Below are 11,073 nucleotides of genomic sequence, written 5' to 3' on the forward strand. Positions count from 1 at the left end.
GATTATTTCTCTCCAGCTTTCAGATACAAACCGCTCTGGTTTGTCCTGATTTGCATTTAGGAACATTAAGGTGTAATTAATGTGTGATCCCTGCAGACACAGTAGTGAGTGGGTGATTGTCAGTGGCTATAGCTGCAGATGGCAGGTAATTAGAAATGGAAGGGTTACATGAAGATATATGATACACTTTCTTTCACTGTGTTTCTTTCGGGCTTGATAAAGTTTAAAACCCTATTAGATTGTTTAGGCTTCCATTACTTTGCATGCTGGTAATTTTAAACTTCACTGCACAATTAGGAAAATACAATCATATTCGTGTTGCTCAACATAGAACGACAATTATCCGGTTGTTTTAATATGTGATTTGTGAACGTTTCAAGTGATGCCTACAAAACAGGGTTTTAATATCTTTTGGTACTTTGGATCGTTGGTGCGAGTGGTCGCACTTTACAGAGGGGTGGGGAAGTGCGGGGCATGCAGAAATAGCAGCGTTTGCAACGATCCTGGATTGGTCTTAGTTTGCTCTCGCTGTGTGCAAGTTAGGGGCACGTTGCAGTTCACTTGCGTGTTTCCGAGAGGTAGCCTGCTGCCGGACTCTTGCGAGGAACAACTAGCAGAGAGGCCTCAATCCTTGCATTGGCGACAGTGACAGGGAAATCTAGAAGCTAGTTGGGACCCAATCAGAGGAGCCAGAGGGCGTCTGGGTGCAGGAGAAAATCCTTGACTGAAGCCCTTGACCAGATCTATGCTGTTCCCAGAGGACCCCTGGTGTTTTTCCCTGACCAAAGCCTCCCATGTAAGTAGAGATATCCTAAATACCATCAAGAGTGTGAGAGGGGGGCAGCCTGGGGACCTGAGTAGCCTTTCTGGTGTACGCAACAATGTATGCAGCGGGTAATAGGAAAAGAAAGAGCGACGTGGAAGAGATTCTATGCAGACCCGGCCGGCGACCCCTGACTTTGTGGGTTTCAACCCCCAGAGCCACATCCACCCTCGTAAGTGAAGTCTGTTCTTCGGACACTGGTGTTCCCCAACAGGGTTCGATCTCATCTTGGAGTCATTCGCCTTTCCATCGACCACCCTCAAACAGGCGAATCACGCAGCGCAGCGAACTTGAGGAAAGTGTTGATCCTCAAAAAAAAGCCTCTCTGATGTGCAAGCAGTGGGAACTGTACAGTGTAATTCCTTTATACAGCTTCTCGTACATGCTTCTCAATGATTACTCGTGACATCTGGCAGTGTTCATCGCGGCAGAGAAGCAAAAAGGCATAGCCGTGGATGTGGGTATAGATCATGATGTTAAAGTGAGTGTAACCACACTTTTGGGGTTCAAAGGCTGAGAACGTGACCCAGGAGCAATCCTAATTGAGCTTTTGTCAAAATCACAGTATGGCGTTCCATACTCAGAAGCTAAGGTTGTATGGACCGCTTGGTTCTGCTGTACATTTTGAGAACCTGCGTTATTGGACTTCTTACCAGAGATGTTCACCTGCCTGGCTTTGTTTTTGGTGAATGGCAACACGGCTTTCACTGCAGTACTTGGGAGCTGGTTCAAAAAGACCTTTGACTGCTTTATTAGTAACTTTGTCATCAGATTACGTGACCTCTCATGGATTGGGCCAACTGATGTGCACAGAACTTCAATTTTCTGTACCGATCCAGCCACATAGCCTTGACATTTCCTATGCCATCCATCCTGAGACGTCTGAGCCCTGTGGAATGATATTGACAAGAACTCAGACGAGGTCACAGAGGAAGAGGTTCAGTTATTCTTGAACTGTCTGTATTCACACTTCTTCTGTCACTTCAAATTCCATCTGTCTGCTACGAAGCTGGTGAAAGTCTCCATGTATGCGGCTTCAGCTCACTGTGATGGCAAAGTTAAGTTCTGGTGCAGTGATCATTTTACCCGGTGTTGGCATTACTGACTGAGCTGGCCATCAATCGAATACAGTATTAGGCTCTGCCACAATTGTCCTTTCTACGCAATACTGAAGTGAAGATCTGAGCAGTCCTTCACACTCGTTTGGCCCATTGGTTCAGTCTATGTTGTGAATTGTGTGCTGTTAACTCGTGTGTCACAAGAGTCAATTATGTTTAGGAGCTGCTCCCAAATTTCACCCAGTTCAGAGTTTCCAGTTTCAGCTTGTTGCTGAGTTGCTTTCTGAGGGCTGATTGGCTTGGTGGTTGTCAAATCTGCTCTGTTGAAGATTTCAATCAAAAGTCAAAGAGCATGCACTAGATATCTGTAATCTGAGTGTGCAGAGTATTTTTACTCATTTTATCTACAAGACTCAGATATGTTCATCATGGCACTTGGATTGTTATAGATTGCTTTGTTTTTTCACTCAACTTGTGCTCCGGATTTGGAGTGTTTGACTTATTTTTTCCTCTGTAGGTTTTTCAGAGATTTATGTTTCTGGTTAAATATACTATTTTGTGTTCAATCCTAAATGCAGGCTGTGTGAATTTTGCCTGGTGTGATTGTACATATTGCATGCACCTTCAAAATGCTGATACTAATTCTGAGGTAAATTAAGCAAATAAATGTTTCAAAGGTTTTTTTTAAAAGTGTGAGGGGGAAACTGCCAGCTTTAATCTCAATCTTGCATAGCGGGTAGTGGGGTGATACTGAGAAGGCCCTTGGCACATTGTATGAAATCCAATTCAATTTAATTCCACTATAGAAAATCACTCTATCCATTTAAATTGAATTGTGTTGAGAACAGCCCGCCTGAATCCTTTCCATTAAATTGTAGGGAGGGGGAAGCTGTGTAGGTCCTTAGCGCATTGAATTGAAGTTAAATCAATAAATTCCCATATAAGAAATCACAGGCTGAGTGTTGTTAGAATTTGAAACTAACAAAGTTAATGCCCAGTGTGTAAGAGCCGGTATAGACAATAAAGACTTGGGTGACTGTCCTTCTGAAACCCCTGATTCCTGTCCCGAAAGGGAGTGTCCATAATCCCAAAATAAGTAGCCCTAAAACGTTGCTATTCAAGTAAATGTAGAGGGTGCAAAACGTAATTTCCCATTGATTCCCTTGCCTCCCAAACCAGAATCCCAAAGCACTGCCTGTCCTTTGAATGTGTGTTGCAAAACATTTTTTTTTCCATTGTATTGTGAATGTTTTCTATTGGTTCATTTGCAATTAAATCTGATGTAAGTTCTGACGGCAAATTTCTAAATTGTACATGTCATATTAAAACTGTAATTCCTTTAAATCTGTGTTGGTCAATTGGTGCAATATATTTGAATTTGTGATATTGTGTAGTGCCCCAGAATTGGTGGTTGAGGTTGGTTGATAGTCTTCTTTGTCAAACCTTAAATAAATATATATATTTGTACTATACACCGGCTCGGTTCCTAGTCCATTGGTGACATAGGGTATTGGTTGGGGTTGGTGCAAAATAAGTGGGAGGCCTCACTAAAGTTGAATCTGTATAAGCGCTTTGGGTGCACAACACCTTGCTTGGGGGGGAACAACTCTCTGAGTTGAGTGTGACCACCTAATAAACTGCGACAATGGCTCAGCTCATCCTTACCTTTCTTTGCTAGTCTCATTCTATTCTGCCTCTCATACTCTCTGATCACAGAATCTACTTCTTCTCACTGTCCCCAAACACCCGCTGTGCTTTTTCACGTTTCTGATCTTTTGCCCTTTTAGTCCTTATACACTGGAATTCTCTCCCTAACTCTATCCGCTCTTCTTCATCTCTTCGTATTTTTCAATCTAACCTGAAAGCTCATCTTCTTCCCCTTCTTTTTACTTAGTGACCTTCTGTTTCTCCCCCCCTCCTTCCGTTTTTAGATATTTTTTGTATTGTCATGTATATTTTCTTTTTGTAATAGCGCTTTTGGTGAAAACTGCTTTATAAATTCAATAAATGAAATGAAATGAAATGATAGACAGCACAGCATCTTTATCCTCCCACCCTGTCATTTTCTTTAAATATAAAACACACACAACAAAAGGTTTATCTAACAAAAAATAAAAGAATTGTCTTCTGAAAAATAAATGGCTTTACAAACAAAATGCCTTCCCAAACGTAGATCACACATACAGGCACAGGCAGACAGAGAGATACGACACACACGCACACTGTCTCTCTTTCCCTCCCTCTCACACTTTCTGCCTAAGAACTTACCCAAATCATTGGGCGAAAACCCAAATCACACGCAAACTTCACCATCTGCCCCGAATCCTCACATTGCCCACAGGTTACTGCAGATGCACCCAAATCGGGAATTCGTTGGGAGATTCACAGGATTTTAACCCAGGCTTGGAAAGGGTGTAAGCCTCTATGATTATGCCATGATGGAATATCTCCGTTGGATATTCTTCCACTCTCTCGCAGGATGGGATTTGCCTTCCTTTTTCAGATGATGTACTTGTCAGATGCTGTGGTGCAGCTACGGAAAGTAAACATACCGCTTTTATTTATTTTATTTTGACATTTCCCTGTTGGTTGGTGGTAATTTGGGGATAATGATTTGTTTTCCCTCAAAAAGTTATAAGCTGGTACAGACGATTTTTTACTTTGCTGTTGCCGATTTGCAGTAAAGAAGTTAATGCATAATATTCTTCTGGTTTCTTCGGTGCTGGAATTGGGATGATTTCCCCAGATTTAAAAACCAGAAAAAACTGTCTCCCCAGATTCCGGAAAAACAAAAAGCCTACGAGTTATCACATTCTACAACTCAACCGTGGTTGCTCGCTGCTATGGGCGGCGGGCTCAGCCCCTTCACTTGAGTGGCAGGACGCACAGTTCCCCTTGTGTGCTTTATTTGCATAGGGAATGTGCCTCCTGCCTCTGAGCAGGGGTGTGTCTCCCTATACATATGTGTTTTGTTTGTATGTGCAGGCCTTTGTTGCAAAGCCCAAAAATAGCGCACAATAATGCTAACGATATTACATGGTTAGATTGGCATATTTTGTTGCAGCCAATTTAGCTATCATTTCTTGCTCTAATTTCCTACTCTAGCATGGCGTATTTTATTGGTCATGAAGGGTAAAGCAAACATAATATGCGTTAATACATGACTAGATTTGCCTACAATGGCATCGCCAGTCTGGATGTACTTTCTTTCTATGGCATGCCATTTTTAAATGGCTCTGAGTTATATAGTAATAGTGGCATATATTGGTGCAACTTGTATAGACATGTATGGGCACTTGTATAGCCTGTTGTCGTCAACAGGTAACCCCTATTCATTCCTGCGGAGTCAAGCAGACCTAATGTTCAAAAATGTGTAACAAGATAATGTCACAGAAATATAACCTAACTTATAACAGTAAAATTACTCCCGCTGCACAGATCACACACACCTTGCAACAGTACTTCATTGTGCATTAAATCAAATTGAATTCAACATATAATATAAATGTAAAAGGTAACACCTTCAAAAATGATAGTTACAGTACATTAGTAACAGCTTTCAGTCAAAATCATCATGTGCTCACAATTTCTTTTCGAAGCATAGTTTGTAGATTAAAAAGCATCTACAATATCCAAATTCCTTTTATTTAAATCAAGCACCAAAATCCTAATGGATATTGTTTTAAGTCAGAGTTCCAACATTCAGTTCGTGGCCTATGCGTTTCGGATGTCAAATCCTTCATCAGGGCATGTTTAACACTGACGTAACTTTCTAGCCATTTCCAATTTCATCTGTAATTCTGCAATTAAATATGGTAATCACTGTTAAATTATATCCTTCCTTATGTGTTTACAAGTTACGATGAAAGGGTCCGTATCAAAATGACTGACTTCCAATTTAGCTTGCTTCAAAAAACATAGCATCATACAGTTCTGGAATCTTTAGATTATTCACTTGTTTTTCAGATCCGGAATACAAAGAACAATAATAATTTACATCACTCTCAAAGATAAAAAATGAACTCACTAACCTAACATTTCCATCTTAGACTCTGTGTGAGAAAATATGTACCTGAGCCAAATTGTGGAAATGTCAGGAAATTGCAAATAGTATCTTGTTCTACCAACAAAGTGAATGTGAAGCGATTCGGTGTCTCCCAAAACCGGAACCACCTATTGAGCAATAAATGGGCACATTTTAGATGTGTGTAACACCAGTCACGGGCAAACCAGAGATGTTCACCTGCCTGGCTTTGTTTTTGGTGAATGGCAACACGGCTTTCACTGCAGTACTTGGGAGCTGGTTCAAAAAGACCTTTGACTGCTTTATTAGTAACTTTGTCATCAGATTACGTGACCTCTCATGGATTGGGCCAACTGATGTGCACAGAACTTCAATTTTCTGTACCGATCCAGCCACATAGCCTTGACATTTCCTATGCCATCCATCCTGAGACGTCTGAGCCCTGTGGAATGATATTGACAAGAACTCAGACGAGGTCACAGAGGAAGAGGTTCAGTTATTCTTGAACTGTCTGTATTCACACTTCTTCCGTCACTTCAAATTCCATCTGTCTGCTACGAAGCTGGTGAAAGTCTCCATGTATGCGGCTTCAGCTCACTGTGATGGCAAAGTTAAGTTCTGGTGCAGTGATCATTTTACCCGGTGTTGGCATTACTGACTGAGCTGGCCATCAATCGAATACAGTATTAGGCTCTGCCACAATTGTCCTTTCTACGCAATACTGAAGTGAAGATCTGAGCAGTCCTTCACACTCGTTTGGCCCATTGGTTCAGTCTATGTTGTGAATTGTGTGCTGTTAACTCGTATGTCACAAGAGTCAATTATGTTTAGGAGCTGCTCCCAAATTTCACCCAGTTCAGAGTTTCCAGTTTCAGCTTGTTGCTGAGTTGCTTTCTGAGGGCTGATTGGCTTGGTGGTTGTCAAATCTGCTCTGTTGAAGATTTCAATCAAAAGTCAAAGAGCATGCACTAGATATCTGTAATCTGAGTGTGCAGAGTATTTTTACTCATTTTATCTACAAGACTCAGATATGTTCATCATGGCACTTGGATTGTTATAGATTGCTTTGTTTTTTCACTCAACTTGTGCTCCGGATTTGGAGTGTTTGACTTATTTTTTCCTCTGTAGGTTTTTCAGAGATTTATGTTTCTGGTTAAATATACTATTTTGTGTTCAATCCTAAATGCAGGCTGTGTGAATTTTGCCTGGTGTGATTGTACATATTGCATGCACCTTCAAAATGCTGATACTAATTCTGAGGTAAATTAAGCAAATAAATGTTTCAAAGGTTTTTTTTAAAAGTGTGAGGGGGAAACTGCCAGCTTTAATCTCAATCTTGCATAGCGGGTAGTGGGGTGATACTGAGAAGGCCCTTGGCACATTGTATGAAATCCAATTCAATTTAATTCCACTATAGAAAATCACTCTATCCATTTAAATTGAATTGTGTTGAGAACAGCCCGCCTGAATCCTTTCCATTAAATTGTAGGGAGGGGGAAGCTGTGTAGGTCCTTACCGCATTGAATTGAAGTTAAATCAATAAATTCCCATATAAGAAATCACAGGCTGAGTGTTGTTAGAATTTGAAACTAACAAAGTTAATGCCCAGTGTGTAAGAGCCGGTATAGACAATAAAGACTTGGGTGACTGTCCTTCTGAAACCCCTGATTCCTGTCCCGAAAGGGAGTGTCCATAATCCCAAAATAAGTAGCCCTAAAACGTTGCTATTCAAGTAAATGTAGAGGGTGCAAAACGTAATTTCCCATTGATTCCCTTGCCTCCCAAACCAGAATCCCAAAGCACTGCCTGTCCTTTGAATGTGTGTTGCAAAACATTTTTTTTTCCATTGTATTGTGAATGTTTTCTATTGGTTCATTTGCAATTAAATCTGATGTAAGTTCTGACGGCAAATTTCTAAATTGTACATGTCATATTAAAACTGTAATTCCTTTAAATCTGTGTTGGTCAATTGGTGCAATATATTTGAATTTGTGATATTGTGTAGTGCCCCAGAATTGGTGGTTGAGGTTGGTTGATAGTCTTCTTTGTCAAACCTTAAATAAATATATATATTTGTACTATACACCGGCTCGGTTCCTAGTCCATTGGTGACATAGGGTATTGGTTGGGGTTGGTGCAAAATAAGTGGGAGGCCTCACTAAAGTTGAATCTGTATAAGCGCTTTGGGTGCACAACACCTTGCTTGGGGGGGAACAACTCTCTGAGTTGAGTGTGACCACCTAATAAACTGCGACAATGGCTCAGCTCATCCTTACCTTTCTTTGCTAGTCTCATTCTATTCTGCCTCTCATACTCTCTGATCACAGAATCTACTTCTTCTCACTGTCCCCAAACACCCGCTGTGCTTTTTCACGTTTCTGATCTTTTGCCCTTTTAGTCCTTATACACTGGAATTCTCTCCCTAACTCTATCCGCTCTTCTTCATCTCTTCGTATTTTTCAATCTAACCTGAAAGCTCATCTTCTTCCCCTTCTTTCTACTTAGTGACCTTCTGTTTCTCCCCCCCTCCTTCCGTTTTTAGATATTTTTTGTATTGTCATGTATATTTTCTTTTTGTAATAGCGCTTTTGGTGAAAACTGCTTTATAAATTCAATAAATGAAATGAAATGAAATGATAGACAGCACAGCATCTTTATCCTCCCACCCTGTCATTTTCTTTAAATAAAAAACACACACAACAAAAGGTTTATCTAACAAAAAATAAAAGAATTGTCTTCTGAAAAATAAATGGCTTTACAAACAAAATGCCTTCCCAAACGTAGATCACACATACAGGCACAGGCAGACAGAGAGATACGACACACACGCACACTGTCTCTCTTTCCCTCCCTCTCACACTTTCTGCCTAAGAACTTACCCAAATCATTGGGCGAAAACCCAAATCACACGCAAACTTCACCATCTGCCCCGAATCCTCACATTGCCCACAGGTTACTGCAGATGCACCCAAATCGGGAATTCGTTGGGAGATTCACAGGATTTTAACCCAGGCTTGGAAAGGGTGTAAGCCTCTATGATTATGCCATGATGGAATATCTCCGTTGGATATTCTTCCACTCTCTCGCAGGATGGGATTTGCCTTCCTTTTTCAGATGATGTACTTGTCAGATGCTGTGGTGCAGCTACGGAAAGTAAACATACCGCTTTTATTTATTTTATTTTGACATTTCCCTGTTGGTTGGTGGTAATTTGGGGAAAATGATTTGTTTTCCCTCAAAAAGTTATAAGCTGGTACAGACGATTTTTTACTTTGCTGTTGCCGATTTGCAGTAAAGAAGTTAATGCATAATATTCTTCTGGTTTCTTCGGTGCTGGAATTGGGATGATTTCCCCAGATTTAAAAACCAGAAAAAACTGTCTCCCCAGATTCCGGAAAAACAAAAAGCCTACGAGTTATCACATTCTACAACTCAACCGTGGTTGCTCGCTGCTATGGGCGGCGGGCTCAGCCCCTTCACTTGAGTGGCAGGACGCACAGTTCCCCTTGTGTGCTTTATTTGCATAGGGAATGTGCCTCCTGCCTCTGAGCAGGGGTGTGTCTCCCTATACATATGTGTTTTGTTTGTATGTGCAGGCCTTTGTTGCAAAGCCCAAAAATAGCGCACAATAATGCTAACGATATTACATGGTTAGATTGGCATATTTTGTTGCAGCCAATTTAGCTATCATTTCTTGCTCTAATTTCCTACTCTAGCATGGCGTATTTTATTGGTCATGAAGGGTAAAGCAAACATAATATGCGTTAATACATGACTAGATTTGCCTACAATGGCATCGCCAGTCTGGATGTACTTTCTTTCTATGGCATGCCATTTTTAAATGGCTCTGAGTTATATAGTAATAGTGGCATATATTGGTGCAACTTGTATAGACATGTATGGGCACTTGTATAGCCTGTTGTCGTCAACAGGTAACCCCTATTCATTCCTGCGGAGTCAAGCAGACCTAATGTTCAAAAATGTGTAACAAGATAATGTCACAGAAATATAACCTAACTTATAACAGTAAAATTACTCCCGCTGCACAGATCACACACACCTTGCAACAGTACTTCATTGTGCATTAAATCAAATTGAATTCAACATATAATATAAATGTAAAAGGTAACACCTTCAAAAATGATAGTTACAGTACATTAGTAACAGCTTTCAGTCAAAATCATCATGTGCTCACAATTTCTTTTCGAAGCATAGTTTGTAGATTAAAAAGCATCTACAATATCCAAATTCCTTTTATTTAAATCAAGCACCAAAATCCTAATGGATATTGTTTTAAGTCAGAGTTCCAACATTCAGTTCGTGGCCTATGCGTTTCGGATGTCAAATCCTTCATCAGGGCATGTTTAACACTGACGTAACTTTCTAGCCATTTCCAATTTCATCTGTAATTCTGCAATTAAATATGGTAATCACTGTTAAATTATATCCTTCCTTATGTGTTTACAAGTTACGATGAAAGGGTCCGTATCAAAATGACTGACTTCCAATTTAGCTTGCTTCAAACAACATAGCATCATACAGTTCTGGAATCTTTAGATTATTCACTTGTTTTTCAGATCCGGAATACAAAGAACAATAATAATTTACATCACTCTCAAAGATAAAAAATGAACTCACTAACCTAACATTTCCATCTTAGACTCTGTGTGAGAAAATATGTACCTGAGCCAAATTGTGGAAATGTCAGGAAATTGCAAATAGTATCTTGTTCTACCAACAAAGTGAATGTGAAGCGATTCGTTGTCTCCCAAAACCGGAACCACCTATTGAGCAATAAATGGGCACATTTTAGATGTGTGTAACACCAGTCACGGGCAAACTAGAACGTATAAAAGGTATAAAATAGAAACGCCCCGCTAGGTTCAATATTGCATAACCTCATGCCTAACTCGGATAGTACTGTGTATTCTATTCAGTTGATGTAGTGTGTAGGCAGTTTAATGTCTGCACATGTTCTCATAAGTGAAGTCATGAATTCTATAACATCGGAGCAGTCTAACGCTCATGTTTTAATGTCTGCACTCGGTTACATAAGTCAAACAATAAGATTTATGACACAAGAGCAACCTAATGCTCATGCTTGCTTACCTAGCCAAATACTTGTGTAGAAACTCTTCGGCGTGCAGACAGTGATCGGCTAAGGGTTC

General features: G+C 40.3%; 1 pseudogene; it reads left to right on the plus strand.

The window, feature by feature from the left end:
* The first annotated feature begins 881 nt into the window (after positions 1-881).
* On the plus strand, positions 882-1,960 carry LOC138525977 (centromere protein L pseudogene; annotated as a pseudogene).
* The last annotated feature ends 9,113 nt before the right edge of the window (positions 1,961-11,073 follow it).

Source organism: Ambystoma mexicanum, chromosome 7p, assembly GCF_040938575.1.
Source record: "Ambystoma mexicanum isolate Mex_15411 chromosome 7p, UKY_AmexF1_1, whole genome shotgun sequence".
Classification (NCBI taxonomy): domain Eukaryota; kingdom Metazoa; phylum Chordata; class Amphibia; order Caudata; family Ambystomatidae; genus Ambystoma; species Ambystoma mexicanum.